Source organism: Phyllostomus hastatus, unplaced genomic scaffold (assembly GCF_019186645.2).
Source record: "Phyllostomus hastatus isolate PE091 unplaced genomic scaffold, TTU_PhHast_1.1 phas_contig_1, whole genome shotgun sequence".
Lineage (NCBI taxonomy): Eukaryota > Metazoa > Chordata > Mammalia > Chiroptera > Phyllostomidae > Phyllostomus > Phyllostomus hastatus.
The window spans coordinates 45,429,527-45,457,431 of record NW_025333498.1 but is presented as its reverse complement, the minus strand read 5'-3'; the positions used below and the strand labels follow the sequence as shown (position 1 = coordinate 45,457,431).

Below are 27,905 nucleotides of genomic sequence, written 5' to 3'. Positions count from 1 at the left end.
CCCTTAGCTGCAATCACTTTGTATAAAATCACGCTAATTTTTAAAAAATGTTTAATAAGACTTGGCTGGTGTAGCTCAGTGGATTGAGCGTGGGCTGGGAACCAAAGTGTCCCAGGTTCGATTTCCAGTCAGGGCACATGCCTGGGTTGCAGGCCATGACCCCCAGCAACCGCACATTGATGTTTCTCTCTCTCCTCTCTCTCTCTCTCTCTCTCTCTCTCTCTCTCTCTCTCTCTCTCTCTCTCTCTCTCTCTCTCTCTCTCTCTCACCCCCCTTCCCTCCCTAAAAATAAATAAAATCTTTAAAAAAATGTTTAATAAAAGATAACAGTTTTTGCACCTTTCCACATAGATAACATCTTAAAGTCAGTGTGCTCATGTTTCTACTTTTTACAACATGCATTTTTTGGTTTATCTTCCATGTAGATTGTTTAGTCATTTGAATGGCTGTATATCTATTTTTATCTATTACCCGGTTGAGTTGCATTTAGGATATTGTCAGTTCTTTGCTGTTAAAATATCACTATAGGCACTGTCAGTGTACACATTTCCCTTTGCGTACAGGTTTATCTAAGTAAATAGTAGTGTGATCATCAAACTACTCTCGGCAATGCTGTTGCTTATTTTGTAGGGGTGTTCAGATTCTTCTCAACTTTAAGAGATTTTTGCATTAACATTTTTAAAAATTAAGATCAGAGAATATTTTGGAAATGATCTTGGCAATTTAATCTTTGAATCTTTATTTATAAACCATAAATGATACATACTTTAGAGTGGCTTTGAAAATAAGTTACACCATAGTCATTTCCCATCCTATTTTTCATTTGTTTCTAGAAACCCTGTAATGTGCCTGCTTAATTGAAAGTACTTCATAAACTGCCATTTAGATGAATGCTGTAAAAGTAGCACAAGATGTACTGCTGTTCAGAAAATAATTGTTTTTTGATACTTTACCCTAATTCACCTTTTTTTCCTCCATTTCATGTTCTCTAAACCACTGTTCATGAACCAACAAATATTCAAAGATAGCTAAATTTGAAGGCTGTTCAAAAAGCTTATCCCTTTAACACATGCCACACTATACAAACCTCTGCTTATGTCAGTCCTTAACATCTATCTCTCTGAATTTTCATGAATCTCTATTTCACAAGGATGATTATTTTATATATATAGCAGCAGCATACAAATAAGCACTTAGTATAAAAATGGTTTTTACTCAATTATTGGTAATACACTATGTATTAATTTGTTTTGAACCCCTAAGATAAATGGCAATTTTTCCATTGTCACTATGGGTTGTTATTGTTTGTCCTCTCACATAACTATGCTGTGTATTTCCAAGATTGCTATAGAAGTAAAGGTAAGTTTTATACTTCTCTTATGGGTCTGTGAGAGTGGCTAATATTACAGTTTCTATTCACAGTACTTTACAATGTTAACTTTGTTCTAATAACCAATATTTCTAATAAACCCCTTGTAAGGATATTACCATTACATCTAAGAAAAACGTCAGAACTTAAGACAATTTCTGGAGTAAGACAATACAATGTAATGAGGTACAATGTAGTAGGAAAAAATATCCAAAGATTGGCTTTATTAATTTGCAAGTTTGCTTCAAGTTCTTGGGAAACAATTTAACTTAAAAACTTTTACCTTTCTGACAGGTTTAAGGGAATGTTAAAACAAGCCAGACACCTGGCCTCCAATCATTCAGAAAACTGAATTAAAAACTATGTGCCAGATCCAAAATTAGCCTGGTATAAAACCAGTGTGTTGGTTACATAGAAATCTACCAAGCACCTTTTTTCTATGGACTACATCAGAGGTGGCAAACACAAGGCCCGTGGGCTGAATCCGGCCCTGCACCTTGTTTCTACCTGGTGGCAGCACCAAGCTCCTTACCCCTAGTTAAGAAGTGGTTACATTTACACAGCCCTAAAATTGCATTTGGCCCTTTGAAGGCAAACACAAGGCCCATGTGGCCCCCAGTGAAAATGAGTTTGACACCCCTGGCCTACATGTTCCATGAAGGTACACAGGGGAAATTAGATCAATTTTTGATTCCAACTTAATTATTCAGTTACCAAAAATATTTAAAAAATTAGAAAACCTAAATTGCAACTTCTTAAACTCTTACCAAAATTACTTTTATTTTCATTTCTTACAGAAACAGTGAGTGATAATCCATGACACTGGGTAATTTGTCCAGACTTGAAAGAAGGTGATACCAGTAAAGCCTTTTTGAATCATCTTCTGTCACAATTCAATTTCAAGACAGGCCTGCTTAGCAAAATCCAATACTATTCCTTCAGTTACTTTATAAGTGGAATTTTCTTCTACTTCTCTCTATTTCACCGGGGCTTATGGACCCATTTACACTCTCCATATTTAGAATCAAAAGTTCTTTCTGAAGAGATCTTACTTTTAAGGTAAAACATGGCCCTAGTTCCTGAATTCCCACTTTATTTTCACTCTTGAATGTGTACCTATAAAATCTGAAGAGATATTATCTTGTTGATTGTGGAATATACCAGCCTGCCTCCCATATACCGGGGGAAGATTCTGGGGGAAGAGAGATGTAAACATCTGTCCAACAGGAGGACCCAACTATGTTGTAAAATTATTCAGAATTATTTCGGGTATGTGTTCTGTGGGGTCCTTGCCTCTTCTTTTAATTTCTTTACCCAGTGAATACTGCTCATTCTAAAATGAGCAGTTGGTGCAGTTAACAAGTGACACAGAATTAATCCATTTGGTGTTTTATAATCTTCATTAATAACAATAATATCTGTGAAATCTCTTGAGTAGTGCTATGGAATAATTTTTTTCTTCTTCTGTAATAAACATGTGAGCTTGGTAAAACTACAGGGCTGTTCAGAGTTGTACTGTGCTCCCATGAGGTCTATCTGATGTTGTAAGGAGAATCTTGGAAGAAGTTTGTCTGTTGAAGTAAGAAGCAAATTCATCTGTGGCTTCATCAGAGGCACCCTCTTCATCAGTAGCATCTACTGTGGTTTCATTGCACACTTGCTGGTTGTCAACCCTCTTGGGTATAGATTTTGGTGGAGCCTTATCACTGAGAGCCTCTCTCTCTCTCTCTTTTTTAAACTGGCATGGTGGTTTATTGAAACATAAATAACATTAATTGAAAGGCTACAGGTATGCAAAACTTCATGCAGGCAATGTAAAATGTTATAAACCTGCTTCCCTATTCGCCTAAGGCAAAGAGAAAAATATCTTACCAGTGTAAACAGAAAAGGTAATTCCCTCTCTTTTTTTTCCTTAGCTGCCAACTTTTCCTTCTGCTGCTGCTGTTTCAACGACGTGAACATTAAGTGTCGCCACTGTTCTTGATCTCTAAAATACTGAAGTCTGGAGGAAAGGCAGACACTTTTGGGGATTGGATCCCACTTTCCATCACCCCATTCTCAATGATTGTTGCCTTTTGATGTTCTTTGGTAGCGCCTTTCCCTTTTAGGGTTTTCTTTTGGCTGCTGCCAGTCTTCTGTATAGTGGTTATTCCTTCAAATCACCCTATTTTTTCTTCATTGCACTTATCTCTGAGTATTTCTTAATTATTTTTTCAACCTCAACATAGAATTTCAGCACCATAAATCGAGTATCTTGTCCATCTCATTCACTTTATAATCCTGATATGTAGGACTGTACAGGCACATAATAGGTATTTTGGTAATTTTCCAAAGGAGGAACGAGTCATTTGGATTTCAAACTTTTCCATGACTGTACACAGCTGTCTAGTTATAGCCCATATAGCATGCTCCGAACTATTAGAACCACAGTTACCTGATGGTCATCAGAGAAAAATTATACAGAATTTCTTCACTTCTCATTCCTTTGCACAAGTGAATTCATAAACCAAATCCCTAGAGTCTTCCTGAGAATCTCATTTTCTGGAAACTGTCCCCAGGTTCTTTCATTTTTGACCTCTAAGAGTTCTACTGCAGTGAACAAAATCCCCAGACCGATTACTTTTCACTAGCATGGATAATTGAGATTTAACAAGGCACTATTATCTTTCCAGGTGAGCAGGTTACTTCTTTAAGCAATTTAATAAATGTTACAGATTTAGAAATGCATGGATTCTTTTACTCAATTGGGTATAATTCAAGAAATTAACATTTCAAGGAATAGACTGATATCTGGATGATTAAGAGATGTGTATGTATCTCCCAAAATATTTATTTACCAATACATAGTATCATACTTAGGATATATGGTTTAGAGCTCCATTTATACTATCAGTGGCAAACAATTTATTGGAGTGTGTAGTGAATTGGTTTCAGAATGTAATTTCCTTCACTTGCCTTTAAAAAATATCCACGTTTACCAGGATTTCTCAAAAGATATGGAGCCAAACCACCAATATGTCTCTCCTTTTGTGTGTGTGTGTGAGAAATAGAATATCTTTGAACCCAGAAGTTATGACTAAACTGGCCTACACAAAAAGGTCAGTAACTGTAGCATGCAATTACTTGTTTGTATAAAACATGTCAAGATACTCAACTTCCTTTAATTTCATCCCTTGAAGGACTAATATGAAATAATCTCAATTTCCAACCTAATAGAAAACAGCTTAAATCACATCTAGCACTAGAACATTCATTTTCTACTGTGTTTTCTTTTGTCTCCTTGTTACTGCACTTTTTAGGCGGGAATTAAAGCAAAAAACAAACAAACAAACTATGAAATGAAATGTTTTGACAATGTATTAAATATTCTAGGAGTTTTTATTTAAGAATTTAAAAAAATTGGAAACAAGGAATTTGATTCCATTTTCTATGGCTTATAGGATTTCATCCAAAATAATATCTATTGTCCAGAATGAAATGTATGGCTTACAAAGCAGATTTGGATTTTTTAAAAATACAAGATAACCAAAATCTGCTATCCTTTTATGATGGGAAGAAGACAGAGGAGATGATAGGTTATTTACCCTTCACTTCCAAGAAGTGTAATGGTTGTGCTTAGATCATTCCTTGTATTGGATATTTTAATTCTTTGTTTTTGAAAGAGGACTTTCAGAGGAAGGTATTTAGAGTGGAGAAGACTTAGCATTCACTTTTGCATACATTTTTAAACTATGACAATAAAATAACATGAATTGTTTCAAAAAGGAAAATAATAAAAAGGGAATACAGGTTGTATAAAAATATGGCAATTAGTCTTTCTAATGTAAATACTTTCTTACAAACCAATAAGAAAATACAAGTGTTCAAATTTAAATACACCAATTAAAATTGGTAAAAACCTTAAATCAGGAAAAATGGATGAACCATACACCATTAGGAAAATATTAAGTCTAAGGTAATAATCAAAATGAATGTAAGTTAATACAATTGTGTGTTATCACTTCAAGTGGTGTATTTGCAAAATACTGCAATATCACTGATCAGTCTGGGTAATGAGATAGAGAAAATCTTATTTACTGGTAGTGAGAAGGTTGCTAAAAGAGCAGCAGTTCAGAAATATGTATCAAGAATATTAAAATGTTTATATTCTTCCAATCTTTTTGCCAGGATTTTATTTGAAAACAAAGCAAATGAACAAATAAAACAAAATAAAAACAAGTCATAGAAACAAGAGATCAGACTGATGGTTTCCAGAGGGGAGATGGGTGGGAGAATGGGTAAAAAAGATGAAGAGGAATAGTCAAAAATTTTTGATTAGTTTGAACAGAGGTGGATGATTAGACTTAGTGTGGTTATCATGGTGTAAGGTATATAAATGTTGAATCACTATATTGTAGACCTGAAATTCATGTATTATATACCAACTATGCTTAACTAAAGATAAATAAAAATAAATAAAACATTAAAAAAACCGTGAATCATACAAAAGAATAAAGTAATGTAAAAGATGAAAAAGGTAGAAGGGGTGTTGAAAAAGATGTTGAATAAGAATATTCATTGTAGCACTAGTCATAATAAAAATCTGAACAAATATAAATATCTAGAAATAGGTAATTGACTAGTTAATTGTTATTCTGCACATAGAGCACAATCCATAGAAGAGAATCAAAAGTGTTGATTCCAAATTTACATATTTATAGTTTCATTAATAATTTAATGATGTGGGGAATCACACAAGGGTAAATAAAAAATGTAAATGTGGCATAGCATATACTATATATTAATTTTAAGTATATAAAATTTGTATAACTATGTATAAATATGTTTAGTAAAAAGACGAAGTAAATATATTGTGCTAAAAGATAGAATTGTTTGATACTTAACATTTAATATATCATGATTCTTTTTTTCCATATTGATAAAGAGAACAAATAGCTGTTAGTTAACAAGATATGTACCCCCCAAATCTCTTTTAATTGATGTCTTCACCCCTTCTACCTTTTTCTGCATCCCTTTTGCCAGAAGATTCAGGGTTATTAATGTCTCCATAAATGTCAAGTGTTTGAATCAGTATGTGGATATTTGAAAACACTTTGGTGGAATTATCAAACTGTGGTTATTTAATTATGGTCCCTTTTCCTAACAACCCAATCACTCAGCTCTCCCTGATACAAGGATCCTTGATTTTAATGAGTTCAAATTAAACTGACTAGCACCATACAATTAAAAAATATATTGAATTAAACAGGAATTAAGTTCAATTTTCCAAAAGCATTCATCCTGGAGTTAAATATAAATCTATGTTAATTAAACATTTTAAAATAAGATAAGCAAAGCTATAGAATTAAAATATTTTAATTCTGAAGTTAAGTATGATTAGATCTCTTCCAAAATGTTGTATACAACATATGTATAAATATATATGTGTGTGTGTTTAAGTTATATAATTTTCACCCCAATTAAGTGATAAATGGATTGTAGCAGCAATTACTGGTAAAAATTTTAAGATAAAATCCACTTAAATCGATTTAAAAGTACCTTTTCCAGGCTTTCATTATTGATTTAAAATAAAATTATTTAAAACATCATGGCAATGTGATACACCATTTCCTATGGTTTAAAAATTCACTCTCTGAGTATGATTCCTTTGTCAGCATGGTCAGCATCACCTGGGAGCTGGTGAGAGATGCATAATCTCAGGCCTCATCACCAACCTACTGAATCAGAATCTGCAGTTCACAGGATCCCCAGGGGAATCACTTGCCCACTAAACTTTCAGCGATACTGAATGAGAAGAAGCAATAACAATTATAATAAATAAAATTTAAGATCAATAAAAACATGATAAGCTTTGGTACATGTATTGGTAGAGGAGTAATTAATCTTTCTTTTATTAACTGTAATTCAGATATTCCTTTCAATGGTTCTTCATAGTTTACTGGTCATTTCTTTTAATTTAGGATTTTCCAAGTCTTTATAATATACATCAGAAAGATGATATGTGAATGCAACAGGATAAATTTGAGGATAACAAATTTTGAAGCAGTTTTAAACTTGTTTAGAGCCAGAAAATGGACAAAACAAGTTATAGCTGTATATACAAATTATGCAAATTCAACAGCTGCAGTTTATGCAAATTAGATGTAAGGCCCTTAAGTGTGTCATTAACCTACATATATTCCTTGGGAATATTCATACATAAACAAGAGCACAATTTCTCCTTTTCCCTTGGTTAATGATTATTGTAGGAGTATTAAATTTGGAACATCTCAATGTATTTTATATTCTTGCAGACAAAAAAAAATCACATATGGCTTAATGTAATCTACTTTATCAATTCAAATGATTTTAGCCTCTATAGTTCTTCTAATTTCAGAACCACATATAATAATCTAGAAGTTTGAGAGAGTCCTAGAAGCTAAACACCAAATGTATTTTTTATTTAACCAAATATTAAGTTTTTACAAGTCTACTTTAAACTTCAATAATTTATGTAACAAATTGAACATATATATATTTATATATACTGAATAAAATACCTAAATATTATGAATAATTATTGTAAAAGGGTATGATGATAAAAAATGAGACATCAATAGATAATCATTAAGAGAAATCTTGAATGTATAAACTCAGTGATGACTTAACAATACATATCTGTTAATCTCTTCATCTGTTGATTACTTGTTATAAGCCAGGTACTCTACTAGGCACAAGATATAGAAAGACAGAAAGAGGACAGACCCAACCTTTGAGAAGTTTATAGCCTACTGCAGAGAAATAAATTTGTATTTCATTTGATGTTTACCATTTGTTTTTTTATTTAATTTATTTTTTATCTTATTTGTATGTATGATCTTTAAGAAAGTGTCACTTCTAAAACATTTATAGGAAAATAGATTACTACCCACTAGAAAATGGATTTTAAGTGGGAGCTGAGAAAAATCAGTCTGCCCTTTAAATTTTGATCTAGATAATAAAATGATCTTTATAAATGTTCAAAGAGCAAGATTTAAGCTAAATCATGATAAACCAAATCATGATAGTTAACTTCATTGGTAAAAATGCAAGAAGTCTTTGAAAAGAAACATAAAGGCCAGACAAGGATAAATGTCCTTACAAGAATAGGAAATGATAGTGCTTCCAAACAGCTCCTGATGAGAAGTCTATCAGGCGTGTGTTTGCTGCATTCATCATACATGCTGGGGTTGAAGACGAGAAGGAAAATTTCTGGCCTGAATATTTTTTTCCCTTTACGTACTGATCTATAGAGTTAATAGGACACCTACAGGGGACAATGTTCTAAAACTAGTAAATAGAGATTCAATAAAAAGAAGCACTCAGGTGAAATGCCCTAGACAGGGTACTAACCAGGGTGGGGGGCTTGGGGAGGGATTAGGTAGAGAGAAGAAAAGTAAACAAAAACAAATGAAAGAAACCAAGAAAAGAGATGATGAATATCTTTATCACAGTAAATTAATGTAACCATAATGATGCTAGGTTATTTTGTGTGGTGGTTGTTTCCTTGTTTGTTTTTATGACACTACTACATGATGGCAAAGTCACAGTATGATATATTTTTATAGTGTAAGTGTAAGAAAAATTGGGTCTTCATAATATTAACCAAGTAATTTCACTTTTTATAATCTGTCTAATAATAATTAGAGGTATAAAAGATGTCCATTAGAATACAGGTGGCAAACACAAGGGCCATGGGCTGAATCCAGCCCTCCACCTTGTTTTATTGGGCCCTTGTTTCTACCCAGCACCTTGTTTCTACCCAGCGGCAGTGTCGAGCTCCTTGCCCCTAGTTAAGGAGTAGGTACATTTATACAGTCCTAAAATTGCATTTGGCCCTTTGAAGGCAACCTTGAGGCTGATGTGGACCTTGTTGAAAATGAGTTTGACACCCTTGCATTAAAACATCATGTGCAATAGCAAATAGTTTTTAAAATCTAAATGTGTGATATTAAAGATATATAACATATCATTATAAAACTGCAGGATGGACTACCTATACTAAGGAAAAATCATTTCAATCACAAAAAAAGTAAGTTATACTTAAAAATTCTGGAGAAACACAAAATAACATATCCACAATGATTGGGGGGGGGGATTAGGTAATGATTATCCACAATGATTATTTTAATTTCTTTCTTTACATCTTTTTGGAATTTTTTAAATCTTCTCTCATAAGCACATACTCTTTTTGAAATAGTGTTAGGGACTGAACCGTGTCTGCCACAAAATTCGTATGTCAAAGCTTGAACTCCCAAAGTGACTTGTACTTAGAGATATGGCCTTTAAGGTGGTAATTAAGGTTCAAATGTATCATAAGGGTTGAGTCCTAATCCAATAGAACTGGTGCCCTTATTAGAAAGGAAGGAGACATCACACACCATGTTCTTCGTGTGCACAAAGTAAAAGCCACAAGAGAACATAACGAGAAGGCAGATGTAAAGACATAAGACCACAGCTTTCTGAAGGCCAGGGAAAGGGGCCTCACCAGAAATGCTAACCTTGCTGATTATAAACTTCAGCCTTCAAAATTGTGAGAAAATAAATTTCTATTGTTTAAATCATGTAGTCTGTGGTATTTTTTATGACAATTTGAGCAGATTAATAAATAGTTAGTTTAACCAAAATGGTTATAACTATGTATAAACATTGGAATTGTTATATAATCAGCTTAAGTGAAAACAAATCAGCACACATAATAGAGCACATATTTATCATTACGACTCAAACTTAACAAAGTCAAGAGCGTACTAGATAATAGAAAACTGTTATTGTGTCAGGTAAGTTTTCTATTTCCTCTGTTTTTAAATACAATTTATGTCTTATTAATAATATTGTTTTAAGAAATTGGTGCCAAGGGGTAATCAATACTACAGAAGCTGACTGCAAGCTATCCTGATACTAATGATGAAACTGGTTATCTGGGAAAGCTCTTCAGTAACAATAGACATGAGTGCTACCCAAGAGAATGAGGCTGAGGCTACCACTTTATATCAGAAACTGGGGAAGACTTCACAGGAAGGTTTTCCCCCACAGGTGGAAAAAATACTTTAGTATAACTTCTGAGAAGCTGAGGTTAGAAACTCATGTCTAGTAATTAGTAAACCCTGATAAGAAAAAGAAGTACATTTAAACATTTTTGAAGTAAATCACCCAAGTTTAAAATTACAGTAGAGTTAAAAGCAAGATTATAATCTTACGAATTTATCTTCTTTTTATTTATTAATTACAATTAGTTTAGTCAGTTTTCACATACACATAGCTAGTTTAAATTCTTATAGATATTCTCAAATTTTCTTTGTTGAATTCATACAAGCTTAATCAAGCTTAACCAAGTGCTTAAAAAGAAAGCACTTGGAACTTGCTGGCACCAGTAGGAAGCTGTACACATACAGACCAGATATATAGAAAATAAAATGTTATTCAGCCATTAAAAGAGAGAGAGAGAGGGAGAGAGAGAAGAAGAAGAAGAAGAAGAAGAAGAAGAAGAAGAAGAAGAAGAAGAAGAAAGAAAGAAAGAGAGAGAAGGAAAAAGAAAGAAAGAAAGAAAGAAAAAGAAAAAGAAGAAAGAAAGAGGGAGGAAGTGAAAGAGACAGAGAAAAGGAGAGAGAAAGAAAGAAAGAAATCTTACTATTTCCAATATCGGTAGAGCTTGAAGCCATTATGCTAAAAGAAATAAATCAAACAGAGAAAACAAATACTATATGCTCTTACTTACATTTGGAACGTAAAACAAAACAAAACAGCAACAAAAATAAATAAAAAAAAAACTGAAAAAGAGATCAAATTTGTGGTTACCACTGGTGGGGTCTAGTTAAAGAGAGCGGGGATTGGATAAAGGTGGTTAAAAAGTACAAACTTCCAGGTAGAAGGTAAATAAGTACTAGGAATATAATGTACAATGTAATGACTATACCTAACACTGAAATAGGATATATAAGAAAGTTGCTAAGAATGTAGATACTAAGACTTTTCATCACCAGGTAATTTTTTCTTTTCTTTTTATTGTATCTATATGAGATTTGATGAATGTTCATTAAACATATTGTGGTAATCTTTTCACTATGTATGTAAATCGAACCATCATGCTATACATCTTAAACTTATACAGTGATATATGTTAATATTTAACAGTGATTTAAATAGAGACCAGATAAAAATCTAAGTGATGTCTAGACAAAAGTTAGCTACTAATCTAAAAAAGAAAAGAAAAAAAAGAACACATCCTTGGAACTATTCAGGAGTGAGATAGTGAATAGATTCAGGCTTTTGGCAGAGTTGCCAGTTTCCTCAGAAAGAAAATTTTCTTACATAAAAAAGTTTCAAGCACCATGCAAGCTGGTCATTTCCAAAAGATGTGAGAGTCACTTGTAGTAGGGCATCTTCAGGTAGAATTCAAAGCTGGTGCTTCTTTATCCCCTTATTTCGGGGGCTCTCAAAATGTTTTTCAGATTACCACTATCAGCATCTCTGAGGACCTTGTAACAAAATCAAGTTCTCAGAACCTATGCAGGACTTAAAGAATTGAAAATTCTGAGGGTGAGGCCCAGCATTCTGTGTTTTGTAACAAGCCCTCCAGGGTTTCCTAATGCATGTTCACCTTTGAGAAACACTGTCTTTGATGAGTTTTCAGGGAGCCAATCTCTATAGTAAAGGAGTGCGTGAAAAGAATCACAATCCCAAAAGAATCACAATTCCTCCCTGCCCCTCACCTTCTCTACACCACTCCCTTAGTTATGGGTTTCTCCCTTATGTTTGTAAGTACAACATTAAAGTATGGATAATTAGCTATAGCTATTTATCACCAAAGGTAACCAAATAAGAATAGAAAAGAATAACAACAAATAAAAAGGAAATATCAAAAAAAGCAAAGACTTTCAGGCAGCTTAAACTTTGTCAGGTTATCTTGGGGGCAGAGATGAGAAGAAAGTCCAGGATAATCAGAAAACTTTGGTGAAATTGATTATATGTATGTCTATTGATAGACAACAAAAAAACATTTTCTGTGTATTCCAGGTCATGTGAAATCTCTCTAGCTATTCCCTGGTCACAGAAAAAACTTCTCTGTAACAGTTGCTACATTTAAAAGTGTGTGGGTGCATTTTCAAGGCTAGTATTGTGTTACAGCTAATGCTCTCAGAACCAAAAGTCCTCTGAAGTGGTTAGCTCAGAAGACAGCAGAAAGCAGGAACAAGCTTTCTAGAGGACTTCATTTAAAACTAATCTTCCAAGTAAGAATAATGGCAGTCTTTCAGTTTCTCTTGAAGAGTCCTCAAACAGAGAGGTTTCTCTCCTTGGGAAAATGGAGAGAAGCAAATCAAAACTAATGCACAATAAGACAGAAAAAAGTACCCTTAGAAAGGTCAGCTTCAATGCTTACCAGGGGCTTCAATCATAGCACAGCAATTCTTTTAGATCCATGTGAATGTTCCTTCCATCTTTTTCACATACACACTATCTCTCTTTTTTTCTCTTTGTCTCTAATAGTAGGAAGGTCATCATTCCTGTCTTTTACTATTTTTTAAACCCCATAGCAACTACCGTGACAACAGGAAGCTTTATAGTCTTGTGCATATACTGTGTTCTAGCCTTTTTTCCAACCCATCCCAGTTATTTGAACCTGAGAGGGAGTATAGGAAAGAAAACATACCCTTTGAATACAGTTTGATGAATTATTTACCTCTTAACACAAGTTTTACACAAAAGGAAAAACAGACCAATTTTTTATTATTCTGAGTTAGACTTTACTTAAGAGAAATGGACAGAAATTCCACTAGGGGTAAGCTATAGAAATAATAAAGCATTGAGGCAAAAGACTTGATACAATAGAGAATGTCATGTGCACACACATATGCACACATATAAACAACAAAGAGAAACCCACCAACATTTGGTTAGGGAGAGACTTGACCTCAGGGATCTGTGGATACGTGCGTTCATCCTCTAAAACCTGGCTAGACTCTGAGAAAGCTAGACAAGCGATGTTTAATGAGCTATAGTATTAAGCAAAGTTGCACAAGTCACCATTTTTATTTTAAGACAGAGCTTACATAAGCACTTTCATTCAAAAAACTTGTGGATTTTGTCTGTAACCACATATGAACCAAGTAGGAGAAAGCAATTGCATTTAATTGCTGAAGTTATTGAGTAGGTTCAGGTAAAATAGTTAATGTCCCTTAAAGCTCCTGAAGTGCTTTCATATTTTATCTTCCCTTAAGACTCATACATATTGTCCAATTTGATGAATAGGCTATTCATTTCCTTTCCCTCAGGGGGTTGCTGTACTTTCTATCCTTCCCTTAATTTTTTAGCTTTATTCTATCACTCACTCTTTCCCCCAGGTTACTAAATATAAAGTAAATGGTTGAACTACAAGATTCTGAGAGCAGTCTTTTTGGATAAAAATGTGGGTTCAGTGAATTGGCAGGCAAGTCTGACATTAAACCCCTGGCCCATGGGAGCCAGAGAACTGAGAAAACATAGTTCTTCGTATTTTCCCTATTTCAAGTTCAATTCAAAATGACAAGAAGATTAAACAAGAATTCCAGTCTTTAGTTGAAAACATGCCCCATTTTCCTCTTCCATGGTAATTCCCATCAAAATGAAAGAAGTTAATTTGTTAAACTTCTGTGGATTCTAAATTGGCATATTTTCAGAAATTATTTGCATGGCTAGTTATTCTATTCACACACACACACACACACACACACACACACACAAAGACAGTAATCTACCACCCAGGAAACAGTGAGAAAGATAAGAATTTGGGAATAATATAACTTTTTGATCTCCTTGAGAAGCTTACCCCAGTGTTTTAGTGAAGTTTGTCATAAATAATCTAATAAATGTCAAATTAAATGTCTCAGGATATAAGGAACTTTGAAATAAGAGTGTGTGCACTGTGTCAAAGACATATTTCAAAAGTGAGTTTCTTGAGTTTCCACAAACCTGTGCCACACTCTCTTACTGAAGAGTCATTAAAGAGTCTTGACCTGTACTTTAGTTTTCAGTGGCTTGTTGTGTAGATCTGTGTTGCTTTTGTTGTTTTGTTTCAGAAATTATCCCTTTGTATTTATACTTGGATCTAAGTGGTGGAGATTTTTTAGACAGATCTTTTCATGTTTGAGCTTTCTTTTTTTTGTATTTTCTAATAGAAAATCTCTTTATCCTTCATGCAGCTGACACATGCAACTTAGAATTTCATTTTGCTTTCCATTAAAAAATTACTGTTTTCAATATAAGCTTTAAAGGGAATTTCTCTTCCTTATTTAATTAATTTGGAATAAGGCATATTTTATTTAGACAGTTCACTTTTCACAAATAAGAAATTAAATTATTACTTCTTAATCAACAAATGGACACCAGTTTCCTTCCATTAAACACTATGGTTGATCATGATGCTGCTTGGTCAGGCGTCCCCATCAAAAGAAACAATCACATTGATGTCATGTATTTCATAGGAAAATGCTACCTGCACAATATTTTATTTCAACTGAAAACTGATCAAGATTTCTATTTGTTTGACCAAATTAATAATTATATAAATAATTATCAGTTATAGCACTTACCACTGTACCAGTGTACTTAATGATAGATATAGATAAATACTATATATAGATACAACTGGTTATATGTTATATAACTAATTTTACCCCAAATGCTAGGAGATAGAAACTTATTATCCCCATTTTCTGGTGGGAAAATGATGAGAGATTGCACAAATGAGAGACTACCACCATCTGCAATCCAAGGTCACACAGCTGTTCACAGGTCGAGATGAGATTCAAAACCCATAGAGTCTTATTCCAGAACTCCCATTTTAACCATTTTGTTTGTCTTAGGTAATTCATATCTCACATGATAGAAAATTAGGCTTGGCATGGAATATAGGCAGAGCAACTCTTCTTTAAAGTTTATAGACTGAAAGCTAACACAGGGGTATCTGCCTAAGATCCACTATGTAAACCAAATCTGTAATGCTAAGTGAAATTCCCACCATTAACAACACTGCTATTTCTTGAAGTTAAGATAATGTCTTTCAAAGCCCTCTGTAAAAACTGGCATGCTTTCTCTGAGAAGTAACAGAGAAATAAAGTCAGTAGAGATTGCATCTGAGATTCCGTAGTTCTTACCAGGCAGATAACAGTGCCTTCAAGACAGCATTAGTTTGGATCAGAAGTCAAAGGTAGGGGTGAAACTTGGTACATTAACTCTGGAAGTCAGGCTCCATGGGGAATACCCACAGTAGATGGCTTTGGATAGGATAAGATGGTTAGGATAATGAGACTCCAGACTGACTGAAAACAGAGATGGTGCTGAGGGAACCATGAAGATCACTGTCACCTTGTACATTCAATCCTGATGACAATGATAATGCTGGTCAAACTACAGAGTTAAAATAGATTTTTATTTACATAGTTCTGTAGTTGGCATTTTTTAAACAATGAACTTTCAATTGGAGTCACATTTTGCATCTGTTATGCCACTATCTTTCAGCCTGTCAATTGTCACAATATGCTGTAAAGGTGGTCCATCTTAAAGGGGGCTATTGGGGCAGGGACTGTTAGAGCAAGATGAAAATCATCTAGTTATTTTCCTTTAATGAACAGAGAATCTAATAACAAGAAAGGTTTAGTAATAAGTTCCAAGTCATTCAGACATTTAGTGGCAAAATGCTGGACACGAATTATCCAATTTCTCTCTATTGAAGACCACTTGCAGAGAAGGAGTTGGCATGACATATTATACAGTATGTAATTAGAGTCAAAAGGAAAAAAAAAGGTAGTTCAGTCCTTAAATATTAAACTGAGTCAGCTGGTGATTTCTAATTGGTTCTGACTTTCCCCATCCTTCAATTTCAGAGTTTTACTTAACAGAAAAGCAGTTACTTTTTTTCCTTTTATTCTCCACAAGAGCTATGTGCATATATACATATGTTTCTTTTGTGTTTGCTTCTTTGCATTCTCTTATGTGCCTCTTTTATTCAGTTTTCCCAAAATCCTTTTATGCTAATTTCAAACCCTCATTTCTCTAAATCTGTCAAGTAAATATATGCATAAGCATCACTATTCTCACGTCTCCAATGGTCAAATCAGAGATAATTGAACACTATATTCCTTCAAGCTGAGACTTGAGAAATATACTTAGGTCTCAAAATGGCATGCTGCCCAAGAGTATTTAATAATTGTGAACTAATTTTGATCTACTAAAAGTGATAGCTTAAGCCATTCCACTCACACGTAGACTTCTGGGTATTACTCAGTGTCATAACTGACTTCCACAGCTATGAATACAGAGACTTTTTTTTATTGCTAGAAATGCATTTTTTTAAAGATTTTTTATTTATTTCTTTTTAGAGAGGGAAAGGAAGGAGAAAGAGAGAGAGAGAAAAATCAATGCATGGTTGCTGGGGGCCGTGGCCTGCAACCCAGGCATGTGCCCTGACTGGGAATGGAACCTGCGACACTTTGGTTCACAGCCCACGCTTAATCCACTGAGTTATGCCAGCCAGGTCTAGAAATGCATTTTGTCTTTCTCTGAACATATTTTCTTTCAAAGTATGTTTGAAAGCTTTTAGTCTAATGCCATTATTTGAAGAAACATCCCGCTTCCTCAGTCTCTTCAAAATGAATGCAAAGCCCAACAGAAGATGCAGTTAGATGCTACCTCCCTATGGGTGGTTGGAAGAGGTCAGTGAGGGATATTGAACTTGAGACCCCTATTGATATGTATTCAAGTATGGAGATCAGTAGCCTGTTAATAAGGTAGACACTTTATTTATCATAATGTTTTTCAGTCTTTAAAGATTATAAATGCAAAAAAAAAGCCCTCAGCTTCTCCAGCTAGTTGTTAACAGGTAAGAGGAAGCTAAACTACAGGTCACTCATGCTTAATTATAAACAGAATTTAACACTAAGTAATGGATTGAGCCATTGAACTGACTTCTAGTCTTCTATTATTATCCTAAAACACTTTGTTAAAAATAACAAAACTATGAATGAAAAAGGGCCACATACTAACCTGGTAAGCTCAGGGGAGGCCTACATGGTGGCCTTAAAAACTCAGAGACCTAAAGTAATCACAAAGGGTGGTCTGAAATTAAAACATTTTAACTCTAGGCGCTTATGGCAGTTCCTGTCCTAGGCTAGAATCTCCCCTAACAAGGGTCAAATAACTAAATTTGTCTGTTGTCTTTATGCACTAGGATTACATACCTGATAAACATACTTTGTAAAAACAAAGTAATTTGCCTTTTTCCTGACTCCTCAAAGCAGGGGCAGAGCACCAGAGCAGAGGCCACAAATCCTCTCATTGCCATTGTTATCATGTTAACTGTTAACTAGCCTGTACCCACCTGTATAAAATAAATATGTGTCTATCATTTTAATTTTTATCCAATCCCAGAAGTTTCCCTGTTTTGCTTTCCTCCACCTCCCTAATCTATCACCAACAGATTTCATGTAATCCACTTATATCTTCTCTTTTGGTTGTAACGTATAAAGCAGGGTGCAGAACGACCATTTTCTAGAGCATTTTCTCAACTTGTTGATGTTTTGCTTCCTGGAAATTGTTGTCAGTTTGGCTCATAAAATAAGGAAGACTATTCATCATTACAAAGTAAGAAAGGATCAGAGGACAAGGTGACTACCTAAGGACATTTATGGAATAAGAGAGTGTGGCACAGGTTTGTGGAAACTCAAGATCAGGCATTTCTTTTAGGTTTCTTGTCACTGTACTTAGCCTTTGTCTCTGCTGAGTCCCCCAGACATGGTCTGCTCAGATGATCAGCCAAAGAGTGTTTAATTTCAAGACTTTAGGAGTGGTTGGAGGGGTGAGGGGTTAGGGGTTGGGGGGAGTGTGCACAAAAGAAAAAGGACTCATGAACATGGACGACAGTGTGGTGATTGTAGGGAGGATATAAGGGGACTAAATGATAATGAGAAAAATACAATAAATTTTAGAAAGTAAAGCTCTAGTTTGTATTAAAGTCTTAAAAAATCTACATTCTATAGGGTTAAATGTATTTTTCTGGGTACATGGAATACTAAGGCAAGATAATGGGCTATGAGTATGTACTCACTCAAGTAGAAACAGAACATTGAAAAATAAAGCAAAGCAAGTGGAAGTAGCTTAAGCTTTGTTGTTTTAAATCAAAGCAGCAAAATGAAAAAACAGATATCAGTTTTTATGTCCAGAACTCCAAGCCTTTTGCTATTCTCAGAAATGTGTTTATGGACACAGTAGTAACAAACTATGAAAAATGAGATTATGATAGGTGACATTATTTCAATTTTAGCATATGTCTTCTTGTCTCACTACATTTGGCTGACATGGTAATTAAAATCATATTTTTAAAGTATAATAAGAATATTTGTTCATGAGTGTAAAAGAATAGCTCAAAAAGATACCTGGAATAGTAAAGCATAGATTTTTCTTCAGAAGAAATGAAAGGCACCCAGCTTTTTATAATGTGGAAATCTGGGAAAATAGGATCCCTTCAAGTATTAACATATTTAAAACATTTTCACATTAATTCTTTCAACCTCTGCCACCAGGTAGTAACTGTTCATAGATCTTATATAGAAAATGTCCTTGATACTACAACAAGAATCTTTCCTGGGAGATCCAAGAAAGAGACCTGGCCATTTCTCTGCAGCTACAGTGGGTCAAGTCCATTCATAAAATCTCTCAATAAAGGGGAATATAACCCATCCTACTCACACTGCATCATTAGGTCACATTTTTTTTCTAATTCTCCAATTCTTTGAAAATAAACCAGATTCTAATGGAATAAAAATGTTAAGGAAGAAACTACAACTTGGTTTGTGCTAGTTTTACAATACCTAAATGATAATCATAATTATCTGTGCTCTGCTGAAAACCATAAAGACAAGTAGGAGTCTTTGTCCATAACTCTTATATGGGAAAAACATAAAATACATTTCAATGAATGAGAAAAAGATTACTGCATATTCTGCCTAGCACATACCAGAAGGTTATCTCAATGTTTCATTGCCCTTTATTACCTATTTCACAGCTTTGTAAATTGTAGAAAATTAATAATTAATGCAAATTGTTCTTGTCCACATACATTCAAATTAGTTCTGTGGAATGCAGTTGAGTTTTGTCCTGCCGAAGAACCTATTTTGCATACATTTGTATATTCAATTCAGCATTCCTTATATGCCTATATATATATATGTGTGCGGTTCTTCTGAGTTTACCTTGAGCCAGTTGTAATATCTCACTAGTTCTTTCATTCACTAACAAATCAATTAAGTAAAACTTTTGACATTTGCTCACTGTTTATCAATGGAAGAATCAAGAACAAAATATATATGTGACAATATATTTTTTTAAAATTAACACTCCCTTTTAACTAAATACTAGCAACAGAGAAATCATAGTCTCAAGAAGTGAAATGGGCCCTAGTTGAGCCCTGGCTGGCATAGCTCAGTGGATTGAGCTCGGGCTGCGAACCAAAGTGTTGCAGGTTTGATTCCCAGTCAGGGCACATGCCTGGGTTGCAGGCCATAACCCCCAGCAACCGCACATTGATGTTTCTCCCTCTCTCTCTCTCTCTCCCTCCCTTCCCTCTCTAAATAAATAAATACATAAATACATAAATAAATAAATAAATAAATAAAATCTTAAAAAAAAGAAAATATATATACTTGAGTGAATGGTACTTACTCTAATACAGATGGAATGATAGAAAAAGAAGGAATCCAAAAAGGGCTAATTGCTCTTCTTCTTAATTAGGAAACTGTCCTTTTAAATATCCTAAAAACTCTTATGTAAAACCAATACAAATATTTTGAGCAATATATAATCTAGATATATTTATTAACATTTCATCAAGTTGTCATATTTGTTGTTTCATTTGCAATCTAAGGTTGATAGCTTAATTCCAAATGTTTAGCTCTTGGGTAATTAAAGTGCTAATGTTATATATTAATGTTTTTTTATTTCAAAAGGTTTGTTTTCACTGAAAGAACAGTTTAAAGGTAAAATATGAATATAGAAAATAAGTTTTATTCTCCTAATTCTACAAAAATTAAATCTGACATTATTTAAACCATATTGGCAAGAGACAGTCCACATATTCTTGCTAATTGCAAGACCTTAGAGTTCAGAACATAGAAAACTTCATGTCATGCAGAATTTTTACTAGCAGGCTACTGTTTTGTGTATGTTTGTTTCATGGCCCCAAATAGGCTCTACGATCCCTGAAGAGCAAAGGAAATAGCTTTTTTATAACATATACAACCCTGAACATAGTAAATGATCAATACTACCTGATTGTTTAACTGATTAGTAGTATTAGTGTTGACAAAGTAATTATGGATTTAGAAAGAATAATATGCACCCTGGCTGATGTGGCTCAGTGGACTGAGTGCCACTGGCCTGTGAACCAAAGGGTCATTGTTTTAATTCCCATTCTAGAACGCATGCCTGGGTTGAGAACTAGGTCCTCAGTAGGGGGCGTGTGACAGGCAACCACACACTGATGTTTCTCTCCTTCTTTCTTCCTCCCTTCCCCTCTTTAAAAAAATAAATAAATGAAAACTTAAAAGAAATAAAGAAGACTGTTGGCATTTTGGGAATCAAAAAGATGAGGGGGTTAGAAGGTTAGGGGGTGGAGGGACCGAGCAAAAAAGAGAAAGGACTAATGGACATGGACAACAGTGTGGTGACTTTGGTGGGGAGGGTGATATGGGGGACTAAATGGTAATGGAAAAAATACATTAATGTTTTTTAAAGACCAGATTTTGAACCTTGTCTGGCACTTAATAACTCTGTGACTCAAGCAGATCATTTAATCTCTTTAAGTGGTGCCTATTTTAGAAAAGTGCCAGGGAGATTATATGTCATGGGGTACATGATGTTCCTGATTAAATGAGATGTCATACATGCCTGGAGAAGAGTCGGCCAAAATCGATTATAACTAATAATAGATTATAATAGCTTACACGCATATGCTGTTTATTATGTGCCAGATATCATCCACATTACAGTTATTATTATGTATCATATTTGTATTATCATCATTATTTATTTTTAAGGTGCTATGAAGTATCTACCTGTGTTGTTTCTGCCATGGGCTACTGTACACAGTAATTGTTACCTCTGAAACCAAGAGTGGAATTCAAAATATTCAGAAAATTTTACCTGGAGTGATAAGTGGAATGAGGGAAGGGTTAGATTGCTATCTAACAACAGTCCTGAGGGACTAAAACTAACTAAAAACCTTTGGAGTAGCGGAGGCCAAAAAAAGACATGATCACCCTTTATGTAATCACAAATTCTGCAGATATGGTGAACATGGATTTGTTAATTAATTCCTGTACAGCTAGGATAAAGGACACATTTTGGCATGTGGGCAAGGTATTTTAAAAATGAATAAAGAATATCCAACTTCAGAGAGTAGATAGAGAAGCTACTAAATATGTTATGCCAAGATATGGAGAGGTAGGGAACAAGAATAGAACAAAAAGAGTCTGTTCATATTTATAAAATTTGAAGGAAGCAGTGCTTTTGAAAAACAGGTAAGGATGGGTTCAGGAAGACGACTAGAGCATTCCATAATTGCACTAGGCTATTATGACAAAATGTTGTCATAACATTTGTCAAAACGTTTGTCATTTTGTGACGAAATGTTTGATTACAGAGACTGAAGAATTGATATCCAAAATATGGAAGTTACTTTTATAACTTAATTGTTTTCTAAAAAAATATTAAAAATTGCCAGTGAATAAAATTTTAATTTATTAATAGAGTATATATGAAAAATTAAATATATGCAGATTTATGTATGATATCATATAGATAGATCATTACACATTCAACTAAATAGTTACTATATGAAATAATAAGTAAGCTGAATACAAATTAGTTGCCATAGATTTAGAGATGGATTTATTTTCAGAAACTGAGTAGTATTGAGAGAGTTGGGAACTATTATGTTTTCCTTCTGCATTTAAGTTTGCTGTTATTTTTGTTTTTTTTTTACTTTTATATTATTAATCATCTTTCAAACAATTTCAGCTTTAGTAAGTTTGCTGTTATTGATATAATCTTTTTAATAAGAATAGGTAATTAGCCCTGGCTGGCGTAGCTCAGTGGATTGAGCGCAGACTGTGAACCAAAGCATCATAGGTTCGATTCCCCATCAGGGCACATGCCTGGGTTGCAGCCCACAGCCCCCAGCAACCGCACATTGATGTTTCTCTCTCTCTTTCTCCCTCCCTTCCCTCTCTAAAAATAAAAAAATAAATAAAATCTTAAAAAAAAGAATAGGTGATTAAAATGTATAATTTGATTTACTCATATCCATTTTCCATACATGAGATTAAAGATGATCTTTCAATTCTTAGTCTTAATAAAAGAAGTTTGTGATCTAGGCACGTTTACACACTATTGTGAAGACTGAAAATTCTGAGACAGGGTCAGGCAAGCACCTGATATGCTCCTGAAATCTTTGCTTTCTATATAGTACCATCTGTACACAACACTCCACCTTCTAGACACAGTGCATCTGCTGGTCTCACTCCTCAGAGACAGCCAGAGAGCAGTTGAACTGATGGGAATAGGGCTTCACAAGCATAGTGGAAACCAGCTATATTTACTCAGGATTTTGTGGTTAGTCACAATCACTTCCTATCTCAGAACACCAAAGCACTGACTCCATTTTCCACCACAGTGTGTGTAATATGTCTCAAAACAAATTTATAGTATGAGCATGAACTACAAAATGTAATGGGGCAGAAAATGCAGACACATTATTTTTCCTCCTACACAGTTGGAATTTCTTCTTTGCTCCAGTAGCCTTTGAGAGTAGGAATGACAGCCACTTTTTTTGTTTCTTCTTTTCTTCTGTAGCATAGAAAAACAATACAGAGTGAGACAGTGCTCTATTCAACAACCATGATCAGCAACCATGTCATCATTTGTACAAAGGAATGCTTTCATTGTTTAATATTTGGAAGTAAATTACCAAGCCAAGTCTCATAAGCTAAAACTCCCTAAGATTATCTGTGAGAGAGCAGAGAGGTGGAGGAAAAGATTTTGTGCCCTGTATCTCTCACTGTACCTCAATCTGGAATCTCCAGGCTCCAGTTACTACTTGACTACTTGTATTTTCTCATTTAACCTAAGAAAGAAACCTGTGCTGTGGAAATTATTTACATTTTACTAAAGAGAATACTGAAGTTTACAGAGGTTATGTAATATGCTTACAGCCAAATGACTCAACCAAGATTTGTATCTAGGGTTCTCATGTGTCAAACAAACTGATTGGATTAGTTTGTTTCTGTGAATCCTTTTAATTCTAAAATCCCTTGACTGCATGAAACACTTTTCTAGTATACGTTTATCTCTGAGCCAGAGTTGGTTTTCTTGTCTTTGCTTCAGATCACCTATTTTCAAATTATTTCCCTTCAAAAAGAGCTCTAAAGAGGATATTGTCATCTAGCTTAAAATATCCAAATGTGATATTATTATATATGTTGATAATAGAAAAATATAAAGTTGAATTAACACTGCTGAGAGACTTAAAATACAGTCAGAAGGCTTTTAGGAAAGTACAGCCTGTGCAGCCTTCCTCCTCTGTTCTCAGAGCTGCTAAGTTGCTAACCTGCTTGTTACACTCAGCTCAAGGCCTAATCATAAACATCCAGGAAAAACAACTACTGTATAGACGCATATGGACTTGGCCTCCTCCTTAAGTTTTTGCCTCCATCATTGGCATATTGGAACGAATCAATCCCTGTTAACAAGCCAGCAATCCTTCATTGGTATAAAAGAATTACACTTTGTGTTTCTTGGCTTCATAAATCCTGCCTGTCTTTGTTCTTTTCAGAATGCAGTTTGCTTTGCTACATGGATCTGTGTCTCCTAGATTGCAATGCTTTTGCACAAATAAATGTTTTTTGATCTGTATTATAGCTTGAACCTTTTTTTGTTTAACAATGTGTGTGTGTATACACACATATATGTGTGTATATACATATATACATATATACCCATATATACATGTGTATATACACACGTGTGTGTATCTCTCTCTCTCTCTATATATATATAGATAGATATAGATAGATATATATATGAAAGAGGACCCAAGAAAAAACAAACCCAGAATTTCTTCTGGAGGGTAGTTCCCTCATAGTACAGGCTTCCCCTGCTAAGTGAGGGTTTAGGAACACATCTATATCAGTGTACTAGCTGGTGTTGTTGTGAGAGGTAGCATTTGGCTTCAGTGAATTTTTTTTGAAGACTGAATGCATTTACCCGCTTTATGAGGGGTGATTTATGAGCTCACCTGCCCACACTGTGCTAAGTTTTCAGCAGTTTTTGACCAAAAATAGCATGACCCCCATGCTCCACTCTCCCTATTCATCAGATCTCATCCCAAGTAACTTTTTTATATTTCTCCAAGTGAAAAATATCCTCAAAGGATAACATTTTGCCAATGTGGAAAACATGAAACAAAAAATGGCAGAAGCACTAAAAGGCATCAAAATCAATGAGTCAAAAACTGTTTGGAGCAGTGGAAAAAAGTCTCAATAAGTGTATTGCATCAAATGGAGAGTACTTTGAAGGTGACTGAAGTTTAAACATGTAAGAATAAATACACAATTTATTATAAGTAAATCCTCAGTTTTGGGGTGCCCCCTCAAATATATATATGAATATATATGATAAAAAACCTTAAAGGATTGAAAAATACATATTACCACATTATATGACATCACTAGGCATTTTTCACACATCACCCTATTTAATCACAGAAAAAGTCTAGTGTGGTAGGTATTGTTTCCATTCTTAAAATGAGGAAATTGAACCTCAGGAGGGTTAAATAAGTTAAGATCACACAGCTTAATATAAAGACATTTGTGTTTAGATCCAGACATTTCTGATTGCAAAGATGTCTGCTGTTGTCACCATGACACATGGCTACCACTTGTTTCTATCTCTTATTTAACTAAACTGACCATTTTATGTTCATAAAATACCCCTCATGGTATTTTCTTTTCCCAACTCACTGTCTTTGGTGATGCTTCACAATATCCCCAGAAAATAAATACTATAAATCTAGAATTCTACCCTCCCTTCCCAATAGTGGGCCATTTGCATATCATCAAAAGAACCTGCGGATTCACAAATGCAGTGTAATGGAAGTATGCTTATAAATTGCACAAATACTAACAAATATCCAGAAACAATGTAAAATATATAAAAAGGAACTTTCTAAGTCACTTACTTAAAAGATTACAGTTACAGGAAACAAAACAAGAGGGCTAGGCACTCTCAGAGGTACTGAAAAGTAGTGGATTTCAAACATTTCTTAGCAGCAGAATTTTTTTTAAATCAAATTTCATTGGAAATCACATACATTTGTTTCTGGTGAATGAGTAAAGGAACTGTTCCTTTTCAGGTCTGTTACACTCTGATTCTTCACTAACTCGAGAGTATTACCCCAATAATGTGAACATTTATAATATCTTCTAACTCAAACAGTGATGTGAACATTTATTGACCAAGTCTCCAAGAAAAAAAATCCCCAATGCATCATTCGCTCATCTCTACATCATAAATATTCCCATCATGAGCCACTTTAAGTGAACTGAAGTTGGGAAAAACTGTGCATCGTGCACCCTCCCAAGTCATTAGTAGCCAGCTTCAGCACCCTCCGGAGCACACCCTGATGAAGGGAAAAAGGACCTGACGTGTGCCTTCTATTTCGATTTTTCCTAATGCTCTTAAATACCTTAGAAATTGATTTGAATTAGCTAGCCACAGGGACAAAACTATAAGTGAAAGATTCCTAGAAAATTTATCCCATTTCACCTTATTATAGATTGTTTTTTCAGATATTCAAGTCATTTTACTTCACATTACCAGGACTTTAATTTCGGTAATAGGTATTTTATATTGGGGAAATGTTGGGGGAGTGATTAAAATTAGTCATTTTGAATTTCAAGGAAGATGCTGTGGCCTCACCCAGGCAGGAATGAGGAAAGTGGATGTGAAGGTGAGAGTGGGATGCAGAAACAGAAGCAAAGAGAGGTCCAGAGAAGAAAATGTGGCAGTGAAAGTAAACTGGGAAGGGGTGGCTTTAAAAACAATATCTGCCAATTTCTCAATTTTTGAACTCAAGCTCCAATGCTCCTTAGACAACCTACAAGGGTTTCTTTAGGTTCCTTCACCCATAAAGCATTGATTGCTGATACCTGCACTCAACTAACACTATATATTACTTTTATTTATTTATTTACTTATTTATTTACTTACTTATTGTCAACACTATTACAAAAGTCCCCATTTTCCCCCTTTACCTTCCTCCACCAAGCCCCCTCCCCACCTTCACTACATTGTTGCTTGTGTCCATGGACTTTGCATATATATGCATATGTGGTCTTTTGCTAACGTCTTCTATCTCTCCCTCATTCTGTCCCCTCTGAGATCAGTCAGTCATTCCATGTTATCCAAGCCTCAGTTTTATTTTGTTTATCAGTTTATTTCATTCACTTGATTTCACATGTGAGTGAGATCATATGGTATTTGTCTTTCTCTGATTGGTTTACTCGACATTTTTAGGCTCTATTTCTTGAGCTAAGGTAAAAGGACTAGGTGAAAGGGATTAAAATGAGCCTGGCCCTGGCCAGGGGGCTCCATTGGTTAGAGCACTATTGGATATGCTAAGGTTGTAGTTTTGATCCTTAGTCAGGGCACATCCAAGAATCAACCAATGAATATATAAGTAAGTAGAACAACAAATTGGTGTTTCTTTCTCTTTCTCCCTCTGTCTCTCTCCCTCTCTCTCTCTCCTTTCTATTCTCTATCAATACATGAAAAAAAAAAAGAAAATGAAAACAAGACTGTAAAATAAGCCAATCAGGTATTAAGCTATGGATATAAAGGTGTCAAAATGATTAACCCTATTCTTGTGGTGTACAAGTTTGAAGAAATTGTTATTATACCTGTTTTCCTACCATTTACTTAGTTACTTCTGGTTTTTACTCAGCTAATTGAATTTTCTGTGACAGTCTCTTCATATGTTGTATACCATTATCTGTAGACAAAATAGAAGTCAGTGCAAAAACAAAGAAAGGAACATTCTAGCACTTCTGAAAGTCAAACCATCCTTTTCTGCTTGCACAGTTTTGAATAAAGGAGCTTTAAAAACCAGAAAACAAAATAGATAGCAGCATTTGCTTTAGGGAGTTTGGGAGAATATCTCATTTCAGGAAATTTTAATAAATTCTTTACTTTAAACTTCTCTTCCTGTGAGTTATAAATAGTACCAGTTGGCTTTATTGAGAATTCATAAGTCTCTTTGCAGTCATACAGATGCAGGTACTTATGTACCTTTTCCATAATTCTCCAGGGTAGCTAGAAAAAAATTCTTGCAAACTAAGCAAGCAAGTTGCTCTCAGTGGGATGATGAAGATGATGATGATGATGATGATGGTGATGGTGGTGGTTCTTTTCTTTATCTGATTTCATAAAACAC

The 27,905-nt window shown here is 34.4% G+C and overlaps 1 protein-coding gene and 1 pseudogene across 1 annotated transcript in view; both read right to left on the bottom strand.

Annotated features, from left to right (window-relative positions):
- LRP1B (LDL receptor related protein 1B) overlaps positions 1–27,905 on the bottom strand; it is a 1,811,620-nt gene that overhangs the window by 1,440,178 nt on the left and 343,537 nt on the right. The window lies entirely within an intron of this gene.
- LOC123813685 overlaps positions 2,317–27,905 on the bottom strand; it is a 32,325-nt pseudogene continuing 6,736 nt past the window's right edge.